The sequence below is a fragment of the Camelus ferus genome, chromosome 7 (assembly GCF_009834535.1).
Source record: "Camelus ferus isolate YT-003-E chromosome 7, BCGSAC_Cfer_1.0, whole genome shotgun sequence".
Classification (NCBI taxonomy): Eukaryota; Metazoa; Chordata; class Mammalia; order Artiodactyla; family Camelidae; genus Camelus; species Camelus ferus.
The window spans coordinates 23,261,930-23,287,788 of NC_045702.1; the positions used below are offsets into that span (position 1 = coordinate 23,261,930).

The 25,859-nt window shown below is 33.9% G+C and overlaps 1 long non-coding RNA gene across 1 annotated transcript; it reads left to right on the forward strand.

Moving 5' to 3' along the window:
* The first annotated feature begins 1,465 nt into the window (after positions 1-1,465).
* On the forward strand, positions 1,466-19,197 carry LOC116664856. The gene is made up of 3 exons (XR_004321348.1): positions 1,466-1,572; positions 18,817-18,820; positions 19,184-19,197. It is a non-coding gene; the product is annotated as an uncharacterized LOC116664856 (long non-coding RNA).
* The last annotated feature ends 6,662 nt before the right edge of the window (positions 19,198-25,859 follow it).

Here is a 25,859-nt window from a genome sequence, read left to right on the forward strand (position 1 = left end):
ACCAAAGAACATTCTCAGGAAGATTTTTTATTTCCTCAAACCCATTTGGAAATGCTAACTTGAAGCATGGTGTTTCAGGAGAAGCACTTTCTGAGCTGACAAGCTGCCACTATCCCTCCTCACTAAGCACTCAACTTTTCATTTCATGCTATGACAATGGTGTTAACATCTCCAAGGTGGTGTTTAGGCTGCTCTCAAACTATTCCAATGATTTGGGAGCCTTAAATTCCTTCCTGAAAAAAACAACGTGGATAAAGTTTTTGAGCTTTAGAAGAAGAGTGTACTTTGAGTTTCCACTGAATAATTCATAGGTATGTTCAAATGGGCATGCTAGGTTTATCTAATTTTATGGCTGTAATGGAAAATTTAGAAATTTAGAAAGTAAAACCTAGCATTTAAGTTTCCAGATTTTGTTATATGTAATATAATAATGAAAACAGAGACATTATCAAAGGCCAAACAAAGTATGGCAGCCAGTGGCTGGGGGGTCTGCTCTCTTTCCTAGATTCAAGGTATCCTAATGACTTTATTCACAATGTGCATTAGCACATTCTCCAGGCCACTGAAACAAACATGAATGCCCATCCTACAACCACACTCCAACCCCACCCAGCATACAAAGCCCTGCCACCTTCCCTGGTCACTGGCCCAGACCTAATCCCCTTCCTGCATTGCTTGCAGGACTGTGCATCTTATGCAGCTAGCTGCACGGCTTACAAAACTCAGTAGACACAGGAGGACGAGTGCTCCAGGTGGGCTAGGAAGTTGAAGCACCATTCTGATCTGATTTCGGTTCTTTTGGATTAAATACTCAAAAGCGGGATTGCAGGATCAAATGGTAGTTGTATTTTTAAGTTTTTAAAGAACCTCCGTATTGTTCCAAAACAATTGCACCATTATGCATTCCTACCAAAAGTGTACAAGCGTCTCATTCCTCCACATCCTTGCCAGTATTTATTAGCTTTTAAAAAATACAACAGCCATCCTAACAGGTACAAAGTGATATTTCATTGTGGTTTTGATTTCCATTTCCCTGATGATTAGTGACGTTAAACATCTTTACATACACCTGTTGCCCCTTTTAATGTCTTCTTTGGAGAAATGTCTATTCAAGTCCTTAACCTAACTTGATTTTATGTCTAACGGATCTAGTAAAAGAAGAATAAACATGAAACTAGCAGAAGGAAGGAAATAATAAAGATCATAGCAAAATAAGTGAAACAGAAAATAAAAAAAACATAAAAACTCAATGAAACTAAGAGTTTTTTTCAAAAAAGATAAAACTGACAAAACTTTAACTAGAATAACTAAGTAAAAAGAAGATCCAAATAAATTGAATCAGAAATGAAAGAAGAGACATAATGTTAATGCCAAACACACACACACACACAAAAGAATCATAAGAGACTACTATTAACAATTATACATCAACAAATGAGTTAACATGGAAAAAATGGAAAAAAATTCCTAGAAACACAACATCCCAAGACTGAATCCTGAAGAAATAGAAAATCTGAACAGACCAACTATGTGTGAGGAGACTGAATCAGCAATCAAAAACCTCCTAACACAGTGAAATCCAGGACTAACCCTTCCCAAAAATCTGAAGATGAGGGAACATTTCCAAGCTCATTTTATAAAGCCATCCTGATAACCAAAAATCAAAGACACCACAAGAAAGGAAAACTACAGGTCAATACCTCTGATGAAATAGATGCAAAAATTCTCAACAAAATACCAGTAAGCTGAATCCAACAGCACATTAAAAAAATTATACAAAAGCCCAAGTAGGATTTATCTCTGGGATGCAGGAATAGTTCAACACACAAAAATCAATTAATGCGATACACCACATTAAGAGAACAAAGGTTCAAAAATCACATGATCATCTCAGTAGATGCAGAAGTATTTGCTAAAAATCAAGACCTTTCATGATAAGAAATCTCCAGTGAGATTTCTGGAGAAACTATGGAGACGTTACACGGTGGTAAAGGTCGGCAGGAACTGAAGGTAGGAGAGATTAATTTGAGATTTTCTAATAATACCATCAGTGGCAGGAAGAAGTAAAACTAGAAAAAAAACCGTATCTTTTAGGAGAACAGATTTTTTTGACTAAGCATTTTGAAACAGAAAGATACATGTAATTAACAAAAGGATTTTAAAAAACATGCCTTGTAATACATGCTAAATAGAGATAAGACAAGACAGTGGAGGGTTTAAGTGATGTGATGTCAGGTATTGAATGAGTCTAGTAGACATTTCAAACCACCTCTCTTTATCTCCGTACCTTTGAACATGTTTGAATAAAGTACAAAAGTCAAGTAAATAAATATTATTAATAAAGAATCAACATCTTTTGAGATATACTGAGACCTCACGGCTAAGGTGAAATGCTCCAGTCGGTCATTCCTGCATGATAAGAGACTGTGGTGGAGATCTGTCGTGTCATGTCATGCTATGCAGAGAACACTACAATGTTACATTATCAAATAGCAAAAAAGATCTAAATACAGGTTATGTGCTGTTTTAAGCCCACTTAAATGTGTGACCTCACTACAGCCTGTGTTTTTCATAATAATCAGTTTCTGTACGATGATGAAAGATGCTTCCAAAGCTGGTTACTCTACCTGAACCAGTCATTCTTAGAAAGAAATTATCATTATTTCTTTTTTTTGTAACTGAGTTCTGCAACACTCCTTTCATCTTTTTTCCCCCAGAGACGAAATTATTAACCATCATCCTATTAAAAGATTTTTTCTTTTAGCAACAGAAGTTTTTATGCTTCATCAATGAGTAGCTAAGAATAATCAACAGGTCTATTGAGTGGTTGCAGTGTCCCAGAGCTTGTATTTCTGTATATGAAGCTGAGAGTAATTGGAGAGGGAGAGATGTATTTGTAAATTGCCACATAACATGAGTTCAAACAGAAATTCTCAAATAGGACTGTTATATAAAGTGCTCAAGCATTTTACTAAAGGGAAAAGGATATACGGTAGATAACAAAAATCACTGGATATTTTCCTCTTCTGGTATTTCTTTTGAACAGAACAGGATTTTTTAATACATAACTACATATTAAGTTTTAATACACATATACATATATAGAAAATACACTGATCCAAGAAGCAATTATCGAAAAGAAACAATGTCAAAAAGAGATTGTAATAGAACATCGTTCTTTTTGATTCTCTTCTGTTGGAGTGCCATGCTTCTGTTTCTAGTGTATATGCATTGTCCTTTTTTCTCTTTCTGGCTCTCTTCTTTCTGTTATGCACTCTCTCTGTCCAATAGGTAAAGAGTGACTGGGGGAGAAGGTGCAGGAGTGGAAAATAGTGGAGTTCAGGAATTGTACTGGGCTAGGTTTTTCACAGTAATAAAAAGGAGACATTTTTGTTTGCTTGTTTGTTGTGTTTTGATTCTCCAGTTTTGTGTTTAAGGGGAATGTGTATTTAATTTTCAAGTTAGGTATTTTGTGGCATTTCTGTCAATTGTAAATATTGTAAATTGGGTATTTTTTTTCCTTCACCAGAGCCACAATGCACTTAACAGAGAGATAAATGTGGTATTATCTGTAAGTTTCCATTATTTCTTCTTCTGCTGTTTGTTGTTGTTGTTCATTTGTTTGTTTAGTCAGTTGCTAGTTGGTCTCTGGAGAATTGGAAGAAAAAATAGTAAAAGTAATGTCTGGTACAGCCTTGGTACTAACTGAACCTAAGTTGAGCTTCTGGATTGCTAGCTATCTTAATATCTCAAGAGACTTGGAGAATAACAAAATAAAATAAGACCTTTTGAGACAGAGATCAGACAATAAAGACTTTATAGTTTGTTCTTCTTTATTAAATATTATTGTTGACATATTCTTGAATATATAGTCTTAATTTAGAAAAGCTAATTTATATCAAATTCACCTTCATTTAGTTCATTCTTTGGCCTGAATGTGGGGATTTATTCCTGAAAATATTTTCACCTAATCATTCTTCTGATTCCATTTTTATTTGGCTGGTTACTCTAAAAGAATGCCAATTTTACTTCTTATGTTTCTGTTTTTTTGTAATTTCTATATTAAAGCTGTGGATTACTTTAATGAAAAGAAAAATTAGTGACATCCTCACTACAGCTTCTATGAATCCAAAGTTGAAGCAGAAATGAGCTGATGGTTAATAGAGAATGATGGTTAGGAATCCTCATCTACATGATGAGAATATCCTCACAGTAAAGGATATGACATCTTCACATCTGGAGAGTAAGAGAGAGAAAATCAGCTTCCCACTACCAACCATCAAACATTTTTCTGCAATACACAGCTTTATTTCTTTATTATTAACTTTTAAGGTAAAATTTACATACACTGAAGTGTACAGATTCTAATATATAATTTGATAAATTTTGTCAAGTGTATCTACTCATGAAATCAACACTCCAACCAAGTTACAAATCATATCCATTCTCCCAGAATGTTCTCTAGTGTCCCCTTCCAGAGAGTAGCCCCCTCGCTCCCACTGACAAACTGGTGTTCTGATTTCTATCACCAGAGATCAGTTTTTCATGTTCTTGAAACTACTAAAACCAGAGTCATAAACAGTGTACTATTTGTGCCTGGCTTCTTTCACTCAATATAATATTTTTTTGAGATCCATCTAGATTGATGTGTATATAGGTAATTCATTCTTCATTCCAAGATTCCCAGGTGATTCTAATCTATATTTCTAGTTCTATAAAGTGAAATGTATAGATGCCCAATGGTTTTTGACAAATGTATATTCCCATATAGCTATCACCCAAATCAAAGATACAGAACATTTTCAGCACTGCCAAAATCCCCTTGTGTTTCTTGTGCCCAGTCATCCCCACTTCTTTCCACAAGAAATCACTGTTCTAATTTTTATCACTACAGACACATTTTATCTGCTCTAGACTTCATATAAATAAAGTCATATCATATACATTTTTAGTGGTTGGCTTCTTTTGCTCAGAATAATATATTTTGAGATTAATTTATGTTATTGTTTGTTATCTGAAGAGGACTGCTTCTTATTGCTGAGTAGTATTACATTGTTTGGATATAATATTGTTTATTCATACTTCTGTTGGTGAATATTCCAGTTGCTTCTGGTTTTTGGCTACTATACTAAAGCTGCTCCAAGCCTTTTCATACCCATCTTGCTTGGAGACATCTGTTTTCATTTCATTTCTTCATCTCTAATTCATGTGTGAGTGAGTCTAGTTCAATAAAACTGTCCAGGGCAATTGCACTCCCTCCCTGCCTGCACTCATGCAATCCTACAGTCTCTACTTTGCAGGATAATGCATGTCAGCTTTTGACACACCTTTAAAAAAATGGAATGAGGTTATTTCTGTAAATTAAAAAAAAAAGGATTCCTTTAAATTTATGATCTTGTCCAAGACAAGGATGCCCACTATCACCACTCCTATTCAACATAGACTTGGAAGTCCTAGCCACAGCAATCAGACAAGAGAGAGATATAAAAAGGATCCAAATTGGAAAAGAAGAGGTGAAAGTGTCACTATATGCTGACGACATGTTACTATATATAGAAAACCCTAAAAAGTCCACACAAAAACTACTAGAGCTGATCGAAGAATTCAGCAAGGTAGCAGGTTACAAGATTAACGTTCAAAAATCAGTTGTATTTCTTTACACTAATGACGAATCAACAGAAAAGGAAAGTAAAGAAACAATCCCCTTTAAAATAGCACCCAAAGTAATAAAATACCTGGGAATAAACCTAATCAAGGAGGTGAAAGAATTATACACAGAAAACTATAAACCATTGATGAAGGAAATTAAAGAAGACTTTAAAAAATGGAAAGATAGCCCATGCTCTTGGATTGGAAGAATCAATATTGTTAAAATAGTCACACTGCCCAAGGCAATCTACAGATTTAATGCAATCCCTATCCAATTACCCAGGACATATTTCACAGAACTAGAACAAATCATAATAAAATTTATATGGAACCATCAAAGACCTAGAATTGCCAAAGCATTACTGAAGAGAAAGAAAGAGGCTGGAGGAATAACTCTCCCAGACTTCAGACAATACTATAGAGCTACAGTCATCAAGACAGCATGCTATTGGTACCAAAACAGACATATAGACCAATGGAACAGAATAGAGAGCCCAGGAATGAACCCACAAACTTTTGGTCAACTCATCTTTGACAAAGGAGGCAAGAATATACAATGGAATAAAGACAGTCTCTTCAGCAAATGGTGTTGGGAAGACTGGACAGCAGCATGTAAAACAATGAAGCTAGAACACTCCCTTACACCATATACAAAAATCAACTCAAAATGGATTAAAGACTTAAACATAAGACAAGATACAATAAACCTCCTAGAGGAAAACATAGGCAAAACATTATCTGACATACATTTCAAAAATTTTCTCCTAGAAGAAATAAAAGCAAGAATAAACAAATGGGACCTAATGAAACTTACAAGCTTCTGCACAGCAAAGGAAACCAGAAGTAAAACAAGAAGAAAACCTACGGAATGGGAGAAAATTTTTGCAAGTGAAACCGACAAAGGCTTGATCTCCAGAATATATAAGCAGCTCATATGACTCAATAAGAAAAAAATAAACAACCCAATCCAAAAATGGGCAGAAGACCTAAACAAGCAATTCTCCAAGGATGACATACAAATGATCAAAAAGCACATGAAAAAATGCTCAATATCACTAATTATCAGAGAAATGCAAATCAAAACTACAATGAGGTATCACCTCACACCAGTCAGCATGGCCGTCATTCAAAAATCCACAAATGACAAATGCTGGAGAGGCTGTGGAGAAAGGGGAACCCTCCTTTCCCACTGCTGGTGGGAATGCAGTTTGGTGCAGCCACTATGGAAAACAGTGTGGAGATTCCTCAAAAGACTAGGAATAGACTTACCATATGACCCAGGAATCCCACTCCTGGGCTTGTATCCAGAAGGAAATCTACTTCAGGATGACACCTGCACCCCAATGTTCATAGCAGCACTATTTACAATAGCCAAAACATGGAAACAGCCTAAATGTCCATCAACAGGTGACTGGATAAAGAAGAGGTGGTATATTTATACAATGGAATACTACTCAGCCATAAAAACCGACAACATAATGTCATTTGCAGCAACATGGATGCTCCTGGAGAATGTCATTCTAAGTGAAGTAAGCCAGAAAGAGAAAGAAAAATACCATATGAGATCGCTCATATGTGGAATCTAAAAAACAAAAACAAAAACAAAAAAACAAAGCATAAATACAAAACAGAAATAGACTCATAGACATAGAATACAAACTTGTGGTTGCCAAGGGGGCGGAGGGTGGGAAGGGATAGACTGGGATTTCAAAATTGCAGAATAGATAAACAAGATTACACTGTATAGCACAGGGAAACATACACTAGATCTTGTGGTAGCTCACAGAGAAAAAAATGTGACAATGAATATATATATGTTCATGTATAACTGAAAAATTGTGCTCTACACTGGAATTTGACACAACATTGTAAAATGATTATAAATCAATAAAAAATGTTAAAAAATTTATGTATCTTGTCAAGATAATGGTTCTGAGTTTTTTTTCATGATAAACACACATAGGAACGGAAAGATGTAAGGGAAGATCAACTCATGTATTCACTCTGTTCAACGTGTTGAGTCATTCACTTACTCAACAAATGGCTATAAAGTGCCAGCTTTAAATGAAATATTGTGCTAACAGATGAACTGGAACTTTAGAAACTTTAGTTTATAATTAATAGAACATTTTGTTCACATGACAGCAACTAATTTTAGATCAGAAAATTCAGTGGAAATAAAAGTCATAATGGCTGCCAAGCCCTGTTTAGCTGTATCACCTGATTATGTTTTTATTTTTGAACACGACTTGGTTTAGAGTTTTAGAGCTATGCTGGTAGTAAAGAAATGCTCTGTTTTAAATGGATATCACAGTTCTCATTCTTCAAACCAATTATTGAGTCTATTAACACCAAGCAATTTCTTATCAAATAGAACACAGGAAGACAAGTGAAATGATTAATTCTTTTTATTGTAGCAAGCAGTCACACTTTCCATTCTGTTTGTGAGTGGGAATTCCTTGGCTAACGCCATTTTGCTGAATCAAGGATAAGGATCACAGTTAAGGACAGTGATACTTTAACAGTAATTCCTCTAATTTACATGTCTGACAAAGAAACTCATAAAAACACAGTGGCATTTTCTAATTTTGTTTTGTTTTGAATTTAAAACTAATTCCCAGCTCAGAGTCTACGCTGTTTCGGTTAAACATACATATGGTTGTCCTGGACTTGAGCCGGGAACTCTCTCTTTCCCTCCTGGGGCCTGACAGGATGATTTCCTAGTCGATACAATATCATAATGCAAATATCAAACTATGGACACTGATGACCCTGTTTCTACAGCACTCCACTCATTCCCTGCGAGGCACTTTTGCTAGAATTAGGTGTGGCAGGTACAGCAGCTCTCAGGTTCCTGGCTGACGTTCCCTCAGCCACATTCTTCCCTCTGACTTCGTTTATATGAATAGCTGCCATCTACAGTATCTGAGAGTTAAAAGCAATGGAATACTGCTATTATAAATGTGTTTTAAAATCTTTATTATGCTATTGATGGCTTAGAAACTATTCACTTCTTTCTGATCTTTAGCATTTCTTTCTAAGGTCAGATTTGCCTAACTGGTTAGTAAACAGGCTTATAAAAGCATCAAATGATTTCAAAAGTTAGGGGCAACTGAGATCCATAAAAATAAAGATTCTTCCATAAGGTTTCCTCAGGAATTTTAAATTACTGCATTTTTTTTAATGTTCTTCTGTCTCTCTCCAAAATTCTCAAAATTAGATCCTCTATTATTAGTTGGAGAAACTGAAGATTATCTACAATTAATATGATTTTACAGATCAGTGTATCCTATCACTAATTCAACTAGATTTTTATCAGACATCTATAATGTGCCCAAATCTGAAATGTCCAAAATAGTGCTTGGGTCCAATTTGATGTTTTAAAGATTAAAAAGTTAAGTCAAAATATTTGTTTGTTGATTGCATTTTATCCCCATTTAGTGCATATTTGTCTAACAGTTCTACATTATCTCATTTTCGACCTGTGCGTTTCTTATAGAGAGGAGGTTTACAGATTTCAAATATTTGCTTGGCACAGAAGTACCTTCTACTTTTTTTCTGCATACCCATATCCCAGGAGAATTTAATCCTTTTCTAGGGTATAATGGTTTGGATACTGGTGGTGTTGTCTGACTCATGGATTCACCTATTTTCATCTTTAAAAATGGGTTAAAAAATAATCTTTGAAAGGACACTTGTCAATATTTGTAAATGAATTTTCTTTGAGGTCATTTCTTTGATCTCTGAATTCCTGACCATACACCATCTGGGGACTTACACATTTAAGAGCTTGTTGGTATGGTTTTTATTATATATCTGCTTCTAACAATGTTCCCTAAAGAATATGAGTCCTTGTGCTGGCAAACAGAATAGAACTAACTGCAGAGATGAGTAGTTATTTTTCCCCATAATGATGAAACAGAACAAAACAACTTCATATTGCACCTAGAACAAATCAGGCTATAAAGAAAACCAAAAACATAAAATTACAAGGATACAGATATAGAAAGAAAATAAGACATGTCTATTCACAATATAGACTAATCATCTCAGTTAAACTGAGATTAAAACTCTGTTAGGTTGAAAAAGTAACTTTCTGAAGAAACAAAAAACACATATATTTGACTATTTTTTTCTGACAAGAGTTCTTTTTTCTTCTTTTTTAAAAAAGTAAGTGTTCATTTCAATTAAACTGTCAATTTGGTATGTGTGTATACAGCCTCTTTTAGATCAAATGTTTGTGGGCTTATGGAAAATGGGATAACCATAATACAGACATCCAAATATAGTTTGATTTCAAATTTAAGGAAAAAAAATACCTTAAAGGCAGATCTCTTGAAAATAAGATAGTGCCAAGTATGCTTCCAATCCATCCACTAGAAGCTAACTAAAATGACTAAAGAGAGGCAGAATTTGAGATGGGATCATGGATTGGCCTCAATTAGTACCAAAACGGAATGAGCAGATGGTGCTAACCATCACTGAGAAAAAATATCTGCTAAACACTGTATAGATTGGAAAAAACTGGTGGAGGGCACCAAGAATTCATACATTATTCTCCTTTCAAAGACAGTAAGGTAGTATTGAAAAGATGTGGAAGGATTTCTTGCAAACCCAACTGACTCCATTAATTTGGAGCAACAATGGTTACACATACATTTCACATATTCTATCCCTAAGAATTTACTTGAAGAAAGTCTTATATCATTTATAAAGAATATATGAAAGTCTACAGTTCACTAAAATAAGAATCAAAATAGCATGTAAGTAGAAAAAATTATTGCATTCAATGTTTTCAGGTGGGCACTGATGCATTTAGATACAGAAATGTTTAATTATCATAATGGTATGGTTTAAAATAAAGAAGCAAGGAGTATTTCCAAATTCATTCTATGAGACCACCGTTATGCTGATATCAAAACCAAAGACACTACAAAAAAAGAAAATTAAAGGCCAATATCTCTGGTTAATGTGAATACAGAAAACCTCAAAAATATTAGCAAACCAAATTCAACAATATATAAAAAGGATCATACACCATGATCAGGTAGGATTTATTCCAGGGATGCAAGGATGATTCAAAAGCCACAAATCAATCAATGTGATGCACCACATTAACAAAAGAAAGGAAAAAAATCACACGGTCATTTCAATAAATGCACCAAATAATTTCACAAAATTCAAAATCCACTCCTGATAAAAACTCTCATCAAAGTTGGGGGAGAGGGAACACATCTCAACATAGTAAGAGCCATATATGACAAACCCACAGCTAACATCATACTCAATGGTGAAAAGCTAAAAGCTTTTCCTCTAAAATGAGAAACAAGACAAGCATGCCAACCCTCTTTACTTCTATTTAACATAGTATTGAATAAAATACTAGCCACAGTAATCAGACAAGAAAAAAGAAATAAAGGGCATCCAAATTGGAAGGGAAGAAGTTAAATTGTCACTGTTTTCCATTTGTAAGATGAGAGAGTAATAAAGCACCCTGTATGCTGATGGAAATGCACAAGGTAAGGTGGATAAATGTAGGTACAAGGGTATAACTCCAAGAGTAAAGTTCTTAAGAAGGTGAGAAGTGATAGAATTCAGCAACCCAAATCACTTTCGAACAATGTATCTTGATGGTTATACCACCTCCAGACCAAAGGAAAAAATAAAACTATAAATAAATGCTGAATTCTAAATAATAGGTTTTTGTTTTAGAGTAGTGTAGGCTAGCAGGTATGAGGGAGTTTCTACATACTTAAGGTCACTAATAACTAATGAATATATTGAGATATTTATTTCAAATATGGAAATTTTTTTTAAAAACTAGAAATTATTTGTAAAGTATTATGTGTGTATGGGGGAATAGAAGTTCTCCCTTATAATAAAATGTCAACCAAAAATGTCAAAGATATTGATTACCAGCATCCCTAACTCCAACCTTGAAGAAGTTAGAACAATATCATAGTAATAACTGAGTCACACAAGAATCATTAATGATGCTAAATCTAGTGGGGAATATTTAACCTGAAACAGCATTCTGCATAGTCTCCAGTACCTTCTTACGATTCCTTATTGATTAGAAATTTAAAAATAGTAAAGCTATAATGGAAAGAATGGTTGACACCATATTAACCAAGTGATTAAAGTTATCATCATCCGTCATACGACAATTTAAAAATCATGTTTCCTAAGATGATGCACCAAGAAGCATAAAACATCATCTCTGTATGTATTCTACTAAAATGCATGTGATATTTCTATTCTTAAGAAAACATCACACAAACCTAAACTGATCAATTGTTTACAAAAATAAAAAAGTAAAATCTGAACAATGTCCTTTTCCAAATTTCAAATTCATCATGGATAAAGAAAGGGTATTCTAGATTAAAGGAGACTGAAGACTATGACAACTAAGGTAATACGTTCTACTGGATTGGATCCTGACCTGAATTTTGGTATTCCTATAAATAAAAGACTGTTAGTGACACTGAGTTCCAGTATATTATATCATAGTATTCTCTCAATGTTAATTTTCTTATTTTTAAAAAAACTGCACTGTGTGTTTAAGCCCTAAGGAAATATTCACTGAACTATGAAGTAAGAATGGAGTATCATGTTTTAACTTAACTCTCAAATGAAGGAGAGAGAGAGAATCTTAATGCTAAACATGTTAGAAATAATCACCAATACATAAACCTTATATGGATCGAGATATTAAAACTCCAACAATAGTACAAAACAAAAAAATGTTTAGGACAACTGGGGACATTCCAACAGTGACTGAATATTTAATGACATCAAGGGATTATTGTTATTTTCTTAGGAATTTGCTATTAAGAAAAATAATTCTTATCTTTTAGAGACATATGCTGAAGTATTTATAGTCAAACTTAAATGATATCAGGCCTTTGTTTCTACTATTCCAAGGGATTTACTGGGTAAGGTATCAGTGAAATAAGATTGGCCATTGCATAATAATTGTTTAAATTTGTGGTTACATGGGAGATTACTCTGCTTTACTCACTACTTTTGTACGCATTTTAGTATACCATAATAAAATTTTTAGACATTTTAGGAATTTTGATGCTAATTTATGAAAGAACATCCTTACTAGGAAATAGTATTTGTAAAACATCAAACAGTAATCCAAATGTGAGGAAGCATCCATTTTAATGTTAATTTATGTGTTGAAATAGTGACAGTAGAAGTAGTCTGCTTTAACCCTTCCTTTGCCTCACAGGTTTATATATTCCCTTTTTCTCTCCTAAGCTTTTGAAATTTCACAGATTGAAAAATACAATTTTCTGACTGTGAAATAACTCATGTGTTTAGTTTTGCTACACTTGGTTGAATATTCACGGAGTGGCAGGGGGGAGCGGGGAGGGCTAAGGCTGTGGCATTCAGTGGGTAACACTGGATTTTAAACAAACCACTGAATCACTGTTGAGTGTGTGGCTTTTTAACCCTATCAGGGAGGGTCCGTGGTCTAGAGTGATTTATAAGGAAAAAATTACATCAAAATCATGAGAGAACTAAGAATGATTTATGATTCCTCAAAAACCGTAAGATAGGATTCTCTCAAAATCCATTTGAGTAATTTTTTAAAACTGTACATAGGGATTTTCTTTTTTCACATTTTGAATCCCAGACTGAATTTAAAACGATAGGATTTCATTAGTACATAAATTACGGTATCCACGGTGACGGCTTCCAAGCTTGCCTAAGTGACGGCTCAGCCACAGCATACAAAACACTGCAACATCCCCGAGTATTTTCACACTTTAGACTGTTTTCACACTGCCTCTCTCTCCTTACATACATGTCATATATACTCTCAAACCCGTTATCTTTCAATGTTTTCATGTTATACCATTAAAATGCTATTGTGAATTCAAGATTGAGGTGTTAAAAAAAATAAAGCTGCCAATGCAGTAGATTTCTCTGATTAAAGTATCACAGTGTAGTGTCTGTCTATGTTATTCAGTGGAATGCACCCTTGCACTTTGAGAGAATGTTATTGCTTCATTACTGTGAGGCACCAGAATCCTGAGACGTGCTGGGGACCTGCTAATGCATTCAGCGGCATATTACTGAGATTCAAATAAAGATATAAGTGATTATTTTTCTGCACTCCAAACTGGATGACTGTATTTTATATACTCTTATTTTATGTCATTTTTAACTCTATAGTTGATTGATCATACTTCCCTCCCATCCATCCATCCCCCATACTGTTGATTCCACCCTTCCTTGGGGCTTCATGATCTTAAACAGAAACACAAATCTCAATTGTTCCAACAAAACTCTCCTTTATCTGAGAATATAGTAGTTAAACAATTTGCAATTAATATAAATATTATTTTCCCCAATTACCTGAAGCAGTGAAATTAAGGGACAAAATCCCTATTTGAAGTCAGTAAAGTTGAGAAATTAACCAAAAAGCCTGACACCTTAGAGTGCTCTGGGCAGTGAAAAAATAGGCAGTGATGCAGGTCTTGACATCACAGCCACGTTTCAGAGCTATGCATAAAATCCAATGACATTCAAATAACATTTAAGAATTTACTTATTCTTTATGGCTAAAATATTATATCTTAGAATTGCAGAATACCATAGAAGCTCATCATAAAGTTTGTGTATCATGGAGTGAGCAGAAACAGTAAAACCAGAAAATTACATAATAAAAGCATACATACTGATATAAATATAATAATGTAACATTGTCATTTTTAATATAAATATAAATACTGTCAATCACCAAGTGTTACAGAATAGTTCCCTTCCATTTCCTAAATTTGTCCACCAAGTATATTAAACATAAACGAGAACTTTAATTATTTCACACATTTAATGAGGATGTTGTCAGTAAGTTTCATAAAAAAGAAGTAAATTATACTAAGTATATCATCATAAGTAGGACAATTTTATATTATGTACAGAATTACATGCAAGAAAATTAAAATAAAGTAATTATTTATTTAGAAATTTGGGGTTTTTTTTTCAAAAATGTTGGAAACTCAGTTTATTGGTGAGCTTGAGTATTTCTATAGCTGCTTTATCTGAGTTACTATTTATACTCAATGTTTCCATTTAACTAATTTAAATTAAACAGGGTAGAATAAGCTGAGAATGTAAAATTACATATATTGATCCCTGATTTTAAAATTACATGATCATACTGAACTAGATAATTTTTCTCACAGTAATCAAACATAATTTGACTAATTACGTATTTTCTGAAATTTTACCCTCATCTCAAAGAGGACTGAGAAAGAAGTTTACCAAGATATTTCCTGTGACAAATGAATGCCAGAAACTAAGTAAAAGGGTTTGCTCTAAAGAAATAAAACAAAACAAAGCAGAACATTCTGACTCTATCAAACAAGTAAACAGCTTTTTTTTTTGTAAAACAATTCTACCCAACAGCTTGTACTTTCATTGCTGACAGTCGTATAGACTTGGTGCTGGTGGCTATTGCTAAACTGTCTTTTGGGACATTTTCTGAAATATGCTATGGGGAAACTCTGCCATCCTAAAATAAGATTATACAAAGCATCTCCTTGAATTGTGGCTGACTGCCAAAAGATGAGACTTTACCTTGTATGATTACTTCAGGGGCACCAGAACTGACTGCCACAAATTCAAAAGATATAAAGAAAACCACTGAGGCAAGCAAGTCTAAGCTACTGTTCCCTTAAGAATATGGATTTGTATGTTTCTCACAGTCAGAGGCGACATAGATAACCCTTAAGTGGGGTTTAACTTGAATGATCAAGGATTCTTTATAGAAAATACAATGGTTACATTATATATGTATTCTTATTTTCCATATGCAAACAATCTCTTTTCCCTTATTTTGACATTTGCTACTGTATCTTATTTTTGACTTTGGAAGAATTACACTTTGGAGACAGACTTATCGCAGGTAACATTTCTGTGATCACCGTACTTCTACAGCTGATGTAGGACTCTACTGTTGTGTTTGGTTGTTGCTGGAAACAAATTTTGCGTAGCTTTGAGAAATATAGTGAATAATAAATATCTTATTCTATCTATTATTGAGTATAATTCTTAGAAGTAAATAATGTATCATTAAACAGTAAGTATAAATAAAAGGCAAAATATATAGCAACACAAAATAAACCAATATGCAATACACATACAAACCTCAGCTTTAACAAATCTTTAATCTTACCTCAGTGACTTAAATTCTCTTTACAAATTAATTTCCTTTTCTATCTTATCGTTTCTTTTCCCTTCTTTTCCTTCCCTAGCCCGTTCTTTTCCATATTCTTTCTCTCCGTTTATTTCCTTTCATTTCTTTTTCTTTAACTGGCTTAGGAGCCAAATGAGCCAAGGATTATATCTGAGTTCCATGCAGGTTGATACTTGATTTAAATCTGCATCAAATCCTACGACAGTTTTGATATCAAAGCATGTGACTGTGTGATGTTACAAATTTAAGGATGTTTGACATGTTTTCTAGTGCTTCCTTTAGTCCTCTCCATAGTGTGTATGTATGTTTTTAATTATGTATCATGAGTACAGAGGTGATATTAAACATATTTAATGAGGTAAAACTATATTCAAGCAGTAAACAAATATTTTAATAGTTAAGTCATCTTAATACCCTTTTTTAAGGAGAATTCTGACAACTTGCTCCTACTTTCTACTAATCTCTATAAATTAAATTTCTCTCTAATTAAAAAGAATATATTCAGGAAAACATGCTTTTAATGAATACAGATCTTTTTCTTTTTTGTAGTGGATGTCTTCATTTATTCCACTTTGAAATCCAGACATTTCGTTGTGATAGATGTCTTAAAATAAATATATACATGACATTTGTTATAATCATTTCTGTCCTTCATCATTGGGGGTGAAGCCGAAGAAAATTCAACTTAAATTTGTAAATTATCTCCAGTTTTAATTTTAAAAATATAAAAATGAAAATAATTTTCATTTTTTATTTTCCATATGAAAATAAAAAAATATATAAGGGCATTTTAAATTAAATGTGAATTGAAGCATGTTATTTTCATCATTTGTATATTTATTTTTCATCAAACCAGTGCTCACATTTCAAAACCAGTTTGAATGTCATATTCTCTCCCACATGAGAATCTAAATTCTATGGAAACAGAAAATACAGGTATCTTACTGAGGACAAAGAAAAAGATAAATGTGGTGCCCAGATTTTAGTATTATTAGATAATAAAGATTTATTAACAATATATTACATTAGCAAAATACTGCTTTATAATAAAAGTTGGAGGTATGAATAAATTAAACATTAAACATCTTTGTATACCTAATAACCTAGTTTCAATACATATAAGGCATGAGCTATAATAAATATAAAGTGAATCAGACACATTTTACATCATAGTTGAACAGTTTAGAATATAGCTAAAATAGAGAGAAATAAATGAAATCACAGAGAATTTGAAAAGCTCAATAAATCAAGTTCTTCTAGAAGTATTAAAAAGAAGTATATATTAGATCACAAAGAAAATCTCAATAAATTGGAAATATCAACATTTATGTTGGCTATATTTTGTCCAAAAGAGTTACAACTAGAAAATAATTTTAAGTGATAGTTCAAAAGTCACCATTTCAGTGAACATTAAGTTAAAGAAACAAAGAACAATACTGTCAAAATAATTTGTAGATTAAAAAACAAAAGAGATCTGAAATTATAAACCACTTAGAAATATAAAACAAAGGGCTAGGATATGGAGCTGCAGAGGTCGTACTGAATTAAAGAAAGCCACAGATGCTTTGACATTCTTCCAACAAGAGGTGGAGTTTACAAATCTGACTCATCTAACCAATATGATATTGCAGAACTGAAGCTATGCCTGTTTGCATTTTTACTTCCCATCACTTGGAACATTCTCCAAGCTCCATATGAGAAGACTTACTACCTAAGACCTCCATGATGGTAGAAACCCAAACACATGCAGAGACCTTTAGGGACAAGACACCACATGAAAAGAGAGAGACACTTAAGCTGTCAGTCATATAAAATGCAGAAGCTATTTTGGAAGGTGACCCTTCAGCTGAGCCCTTACTAAAGGTCTGGCCAACAAAAATATGACTAAAATAAAGTTGTTTTAAGTCACTAACTTTAAAGCACAGAGAAGCTCAAAGCAAAAATGTCTGCTACAAGTAAATTTATTAGAAAATATAGCACAGGGAATTATATACAGGACCTTGTGGTAGCTCATAGCAAAAGAGGAATGTGACAATGAATGTATGTGTGTTCATGTATAGCTGAAAAATTGTGCTCTACACTGAAATTTGACACAACATTGTGGAATGACTATTACTCAATAAAAAAAAAGTTTAAAAAAAAAAGAAAATAATAAATGTTGGAAATAAATGAATTTCTGACCATTTCAGGAAAAGACTAAAAATAACACACTCTAAGAAAACATCTAATAAAAATAAAATAGAATGTATATGGAACAAAAAAATTACATTTTAGTATAAAAATCAATAGATAAAATTTAAAAGGGATTTCTTTAAAAGGTTAATAAAATAAACTAGCTTGGCAAATCTGCAAAAAAGGAAAAGATACAGCAGCATCAGAAACGATTCATTCCTACACAGAATAAAACAGTTCTAAATTAATTCTATTAATCAGTTTTTGCAATGATTAAAAAAACTGTATGTATTAAATGGTTTTTATATTGTTTATTTTAAAACTTAAAATCAAAAAGAAATAAAAATCTGAATAGCCAGTATCCACAGAAGAAATATAAAAGTATTCCTTATAACACAGCAAACTCCCAAAGATGTAGTAATGGAAGAAATTAACTAGCAGACACATCCACACACACACACACACACACACACACACACACACAATTTGATAAAGATAAGTTACTGGAATTCTATAGCAAATAATAATTAAATATTAGAAGCACTGCCCATCAAGTCAACTATGTCACCAATTTATACTATTGTAGCATTATTCACCACTGCACTATATGGTCTAGTTAAGTAATAAGAAATTTTTTCTTAAGTGGAAATGGAAAAAAAAGCAGGTATAAATAATGGGGAAGAGACAAAACAAAAACATTCAATCATTTACGTAAGATATGACTGCCTATATAAAAATAATCCTGAATAGTTAAATGAAAAAAAGAAGCAAAATAAATATAGCAAAGTGAATGAACATAAACTTCAACATGTAATAGATCTCCTTTACAACAGAAATGTTCATTAATAATTGTAATAATACTAATTATAATTTAATCCTAATTAAAATGGCAAAAACTCACTAGATAGTACATAACATACACCAAATATGAAATGTATGAGGAATATAAAATTAGAATGATAATATTCCATATGATAGAGATATTGGTTCCTTTTTAATTTATAAATACAATGTAATTCCATTCAACATGAAATTATCCAAGACTACATAGTAAAAATAATGTAATGGAAGAATAGCTAAGAAATCTTCCAAAACAATATTTAAATTTATTCCATCAGATAGCAAGACTGAAATCTATAATAATTTAAGAATAGAGGAAAAGATAAATAATAGTAGAATCAAAATGTTTTCATTTTTAATGTGACAAAGAAGATGTGAAAGAAATGTTGAACACATTCAGAGTGTTCTGATGTTGCCAAAAATAACTTTGTTACATCTTTTGAAGTCTGCACGTCAATCTCTACCCATCAGCTTTGATCAAGCTCCACAGACTACTTTCCAGCTGTAATCCTCCAAATATGCCACTATTTGTTCTCTCTTATCCAACCATATCAAGACAGCTTTTTAAAAGGCATTACTGACAAAGGTCAGAAACCCAAATGATAGATGAAACAGAAATGTTGTAGTGTAAAAATGCCAGCACTAAAATCATGAGGAAGCTGAATCAAAAGCATCTTTGGTATCAAAACTGGTTCATCCAAAGGTTCTGCTTTATGGGGGGAAAAAAAAAACATATTACATGATATCCCATCATGATATCTTCCTTCTTAAAGAAAGAGCAATAGTCTCGTAGGAATGGTCTCCAAATGCAAAGTTGGGCAAAGGTTTATAGATTGTCAAGAAGCAGTGAGTAAAACCACATGCATGTGCTAAGGGGGATACTAGGCTAGAGGCAAGTAACTTGGAAATCCAGATTCACTATAAAAACCTGAATTTTATAATCAGAACTTCAAACCAAGGAATTTGAATACAGTTCTGACACTGAAGCCTGCCCTGCAGTAAAACACACAGGTAGGCGCACGCACACGAATGCGTGCACACACTTGGCACGCAGAAGTGGATGCAATAAAAGTGCAATTAAATGAATTAATTTGGGAATTGCAGGTTTAAATACAATTAAAGAAGAATGTTTATTATAAGATATCTCTGAAACTTTAAGATGCTAACACAAGTTATGCATTACTTTTAAAAAAGGATATATGTTGGAATGTTTTTAAACTGTATTTCTCCATTTACCATAAGACTAGACACTGAAAAAGTTGACATTCTGGTGAAGAACATAGATACAAAAGTACCAAAGTTTGAAATAAAATTCTAGTTCTACAATTGACAGTTGGCTGTTTCTTCAACTATAAAATGAATACAGTAAAAACTACTTCAGAGGGCCATGATGAGGATTAAAGAGAATGATTTTTTAAAGGCTTTTCTCCATGTTTGGCCCACAGTAAGTATATAATAAATGATGCATATAATTATTGTTGACTATTATTATTGGCATTTAAAATTAGACATATAGCTAAAATTATGTAAGTATTTGTATATACTTCTAAAGAACCTTAACATGCATTTAATTATTTCATTCAGAAAACAACTTTCTGAATTGCTTTTATTACAGCCTGCATATAATATAAGGACACTGAAGTTTAGAGAAGTTGTAACTTGCCACACATCTATTATGTTGTGGGGCTGTCATTCACTGGTAGCTGCTATGAACATCTAACTGGTACAAAGCCCTTCTTTCTACTATATGACTCCCAAATGTTTAGAAGTCATACAAGAAATGACATATACAAAAGTATCCAAACACTTGAGCATACAGAATTTTACGGCAGGCATTTCTTAACATCCTTTTCCATTTTTATGTCCAATATTTATGGACATATGGTAACTAGCATACTTTCTTATTCTTGAATGGATGTGACACTATTTATGTGATCTGGATTCAAAACTTTAGGTTCGGAACACATACATATATATGGCTAAATATTGGCATATTTAATCAGTAGTCTAAATGATGTGCTTAACTAGCTCTAAAGCCAAAGGAAGTTTAAGTTTCATGAGGTGTAGAAAATTACAAATCAAAGCGACTCTGAAGATCCCTTTAAATTGTCCAAGGAAAATAAACACAAAAACTATCCTGAGGCTAATTTACAAGGTCTTCATATTTGTATAATATAAATATTTAAAAATAGACAGGATTTACACACACTGTTAATAATATCATTTATAAGCAAATGCTAACTAGTATTTTAGGAAACTGGAAGAGCTTGTTTTCCTAGTTTCATGAGTTCACATTCAGATACATTAAAAAAAACTCTGTCTTTGCGAGAACAGAGACATGATTTTGTTTGTAAAAATCTGGATTGCGTTTCATGACCTTATTAATTTAGATTAACAAGAATCATGTAGTATAGCTATTTCCCCTTTATAGGCTCCAACCTATTTATAAAACCCGTATCATTACATGCTTTCTTTCTACAAAGTTTTTATACATATGAGAGCACATCTTGTCTCTCCAAAACTCGTAACTTCTATGCATTAAAATTCTGACACAAACATCTCTTCAAAGGGGTATTCATTCTCAACTGCACTGTAAAAGAAAATATTACTTGTAGATAAAATTGTGCAGAAAAGAGCTGATTCTGCACTTTCTTTTTCTATGTCCATCTTTTGCCTCAAGATACCCTTATCGGCTCTGTGGATCTAGTACCCTTACACTATCCTTTAGTGTAGATCTTCTCTTGAGAAGCCTCTTCAGCACTTGCAAAATCCAGGCATTGTCTCTACCCAAGGCAATAAAAAACTGGAAGTTGCTAAGTTACTCCATGCTCTACAGGTGGTAGGAGATGCAAGAATTTATAAATGTAAGAGGAAGTTTTAGAGGTACAGAAATACACAAACAAAATGAAGTTGGGGAGATTGCATGAATTAATTAAGAAATCATGTAGCTTAGTTTGGCTGGAGATCAGGATGAAAGGGAGATTGCAGAACTGGTCACAAATTATTCCTATTCACGTATTCATAATCCCTTTGCAATGTGATTTGGCCACTCCTTCCATTGAGAAGGGGAATCCGTTTCTCTACCACCTGCACTACACCTGACTGTGTGATATGCTTTGGCAAATAGGACTTTAGCAAATTTGATACAAGCAGAGGCTGGCTTTATGGAAAGACTGAAAAAGTTCATTCTTTTGAACTTGCCTTCTCTTGCTGATGTTTGAACTCTGTGATTGCCAAGTGAAGTCTGGGCTGACCCACTGGAGAATGAGAGGCCACCTGCAGTAGGACCAAATCATCTCATTCAAGCCAACCTGCCCACTAAACTAACAAGCCTCTCACTACCAGACAAGCAACAGAGGCCATCCTAGACCATCTGGCTGCAGACAAACCAGCCCAAACCTGAAGGACTACCCTGTTGACCCCCAGGATAGTGAGAGGTAATGAATGTTTGTGAAGTCTCTTAAGTTGGGGATAGTTTTCAGGCAGTAACAAAAAAATATAGAAATATTTGGATTACTTTTCACTATTCTAAGTTTAAATTATATGTTTAAAATAGCCTCAACATTTCATAATCATAGATTTTTGAATTGACAATTACCTGAAAGATAATTTAATCTCAATCTTTTATTTCAATTCAGGAAAACAAATCTTAAATTACTCAGCTGGTCCAATCACAAATTGCATGGAAAAAATAAAACAAAAATTCACATTTCTGAGTTTTAGTTCAAAACTCTTGCTCCTATCCCATACTGTAAATCAACATTTCATTTCTATAATCATTATTCTTTGTTACTAAGAAGGATGAAGTATAAAGGATATTCATTAAGCCCCTGATTTTCCATCTTTACTCTTGTATCCCAATTTACCACTTAGGATTTTTAAGACTATCAATATAAACTCTTCAGAAGTACATTTTTCTGTAGGAATTCATCATCAAACTCTTCTCATCCAGAAATATCTCCTTGTACAAATAAATATGCTTGTTTGCTTCTTTATTGTCCCAAATAATAGATACTTTTACACTGATTCTTAAATTTAAATATTATATGTGTATTGATCATATATGCAAAGAAAGGCAGCACATGGAAAGGGTGAGAATAAAATGAATAAATGAGATGGAGATAGAATAGGAAATCAACCCATTCAACTGTTTTTTTGGTACATTGGTGGTGATATATTTGATTTTTTCACTATTATTAAAAGACTGGGCTCATACATTCATATTAGGCAATTTATGTAATGGCTTCAGTTAAACACTTCTCAAGAGAGAAAATGGTATTTTTAAAATGTGTGTATATATATCTCATAATTTCTTCCAAAGTCCACTTCATTCCATGTTGATATTCTAATCCTTGATGTACATTTTAAAACATTTTGATTTAATTTTGGAGGCACAGGGATCTCAGAGTGAGGAACTCAAGTGTTAAACCTCCGCTAACCCATCTGTGAAAAGATGATCATGTTGGATTGTCTGTTGTCAGCTCAGCTCCATCGTATTTTAAGGTTGATTATTATGTTTCCCAGAATCCTCTTTATTTTTCTGATTTCTTTGCCCAAAACAAGAGTTCGTGTAAGACTTGGAAGGCAGATGGAAAGCAGAAACCACTGTTCTCTGGAAGGAGCTGCAGCTAGACAAAGATTTACAGCAACAGCCTGTGAGAACCCCCCTCAACTATTTCAGTGTCAAATCTTCTGACCCACAGGGCAGCCACTCTGACTTCTGGCTCTCTCAATTTAATTCTTTGTTAAGCTTTGTTTTAATTCCGAATATATAGAGTGGTTTCAATTTTCCTGACCAAACCTTGATGGATATTGATTCTACTATGTAGACAGAAGTTGTGTCATAACACACACCTAAAATATGTGTATTGGATTTTGGCAAGACAACTTCAACCAGAGGCTGCAAAAATCATACTCTACATTCTGTACTTGTAAAACATCTGATAAAAGTGCACATCAGACAATGTACGTTATGAGCTTGCTGCACTGGGCAAGAAGATTCTGAAGCAGAGATTTGAAAGCATGAGCTAGATGCCATGACAGGTACAAAAAAAGGAAGATGGACACAGGAAAGCTGAATTGGATTTTGTCAGTTTAAAGGGAATGTAGAAGGAATATGGAGTCCAGAAATATCCGTGTTTTTAAATAAAGTGGCAGCACATTACATCTGAGGTGGGTAACATAGCCTTAGCGTATGGGGAGGGAAATGAGTTGCTGTGACTAAGATGGACCATGGCTTCATGGGGCATAGGGTGTACCTCTCCTCCCCTTCGTTCTGGGTTTGGCTATGTGATGCTTTGCTAATGAGATGTTAGCAGGTGTAACACAGGCAGAGGCTGGCCATACTCATGCAGTTTAGGTGCATTTTTGTGCAACTGCCTTTGCCATTAGAAAATTATTTCCCTCCCTCTTGATTCAATGATGAAATATTGAGAGTCAGCCTCACCATCCCACAGCCCCTCAGCTTAAAGCAGAGCTGTCCCAGCCAAATGCAAACACGTGAGCTAGAAACACAAGCACGGTACTGACATTTCTGTGACTACGTATAACACATGAAGCAACAAAAGCTAACTGATGGAATGGGCCTGACAGGGGAGTATTTTTATAGGTAGAAACTTCTAAGAAGAGGAGGAGGAAGAAGGTCAAGATAAACAAACTGGATTCTGAGCTAATAGAGTCCCACTGAAGTGATCTGTGATAGATTGGATTGCTGTTCCAATTATTACTCCCTGTAATACATCCATGATTTCAAGTCTTAGAAATTTGAATTATTTCTCTATCTGGATAGAATACATCTTCCCACCTCAGAGTTGGATTTGGCCAGTTTATAAGATGCAGGGAGAGATTTTTAAAATGCTTTCCTGATTTGGCTTTCCCTCTTGCTCTCTTATGGTAATCAACTAGAAGCATGTTTCATAGTAACCACTGCACTCAAAATCATGAAGCAGATCTGAATGAAACCAAAAGCTTGAAGCAAAGTCACTCCACCTGACCTATGGATCCATGAGCAAGAAAAATAAACATTGTTTTAATTGTTAAGTCTCTGAGATTATGGGTAGTTTGTTATTCAGGAAAAAAGTGACTGATAAACAGAAGATATGATATTGAGAACAACATGCTGGGAGTTATTTGTATGGCCTGCTGTCTTTGGGTTGAGTAATCTAATACTGAATAATAATGATGAAACAATAAACAAGGAACATAAGCCCATTCTGTGACTTAGTAAAATTGGGTAAAAGAAATGGATATTGAAGGTAGCTCCCTTATTTTAGCATAGCCATTGATGGAAAAATAAATCAGTAGAATATTCTGGGCATCATAATAACGGTTTAGGGTTAATTTTAGAGATTGTGTAGAACAACAGCATAGCTCCAGGTCGAGGAGCTTACGTAAGTGAAGCAGTTAACGCAGCATCATGACCAAAGGCCTGTGTGGCCATCACAGGGAGAAGCAGGGAAGAGAGCTCCAAGGTAGGCAAGAAGAGATCATTTGTAAGCACAAGTGAGATGACCTCATTGTCACCAAAAGCCTGGAAGGGAGAGCAAATGATCTAATGATCAGTGACTGATCAACTGACTTCAGTTTGTTGTTTATGTTTAGACAGTTTCAAGAACTCTGAATTGGTTATTATCAACAGTTTTGTCCAGCTTTATGGTTGATTATGGAAGAGGATCCTCTAAACATTTCACTTTACCAATCTTGAGCGCTTGACAAATTAAGCCCCAGACTGTGGGAGGGACAGGATTTTGTGGGTTCCCCAAGTAGTTATGTGCCTCTTCCTGCTTGCTCTCTGCGGGGAAAGGTGGCATGACACCCTATGGAGGCCAGTCTTAATCTCAGATTTCCCTGCCTGGCGGCAGATCTGTCTCCCTTTAAAGCAAATGCATGGACCATGAGCATATCAGTGGTGACAGTAACTTCAGGGTGTCTGGCTCTGTGGAGGAGAAAGGCCCGATAATGACTCAAACAGAATTCCTTCCCATAT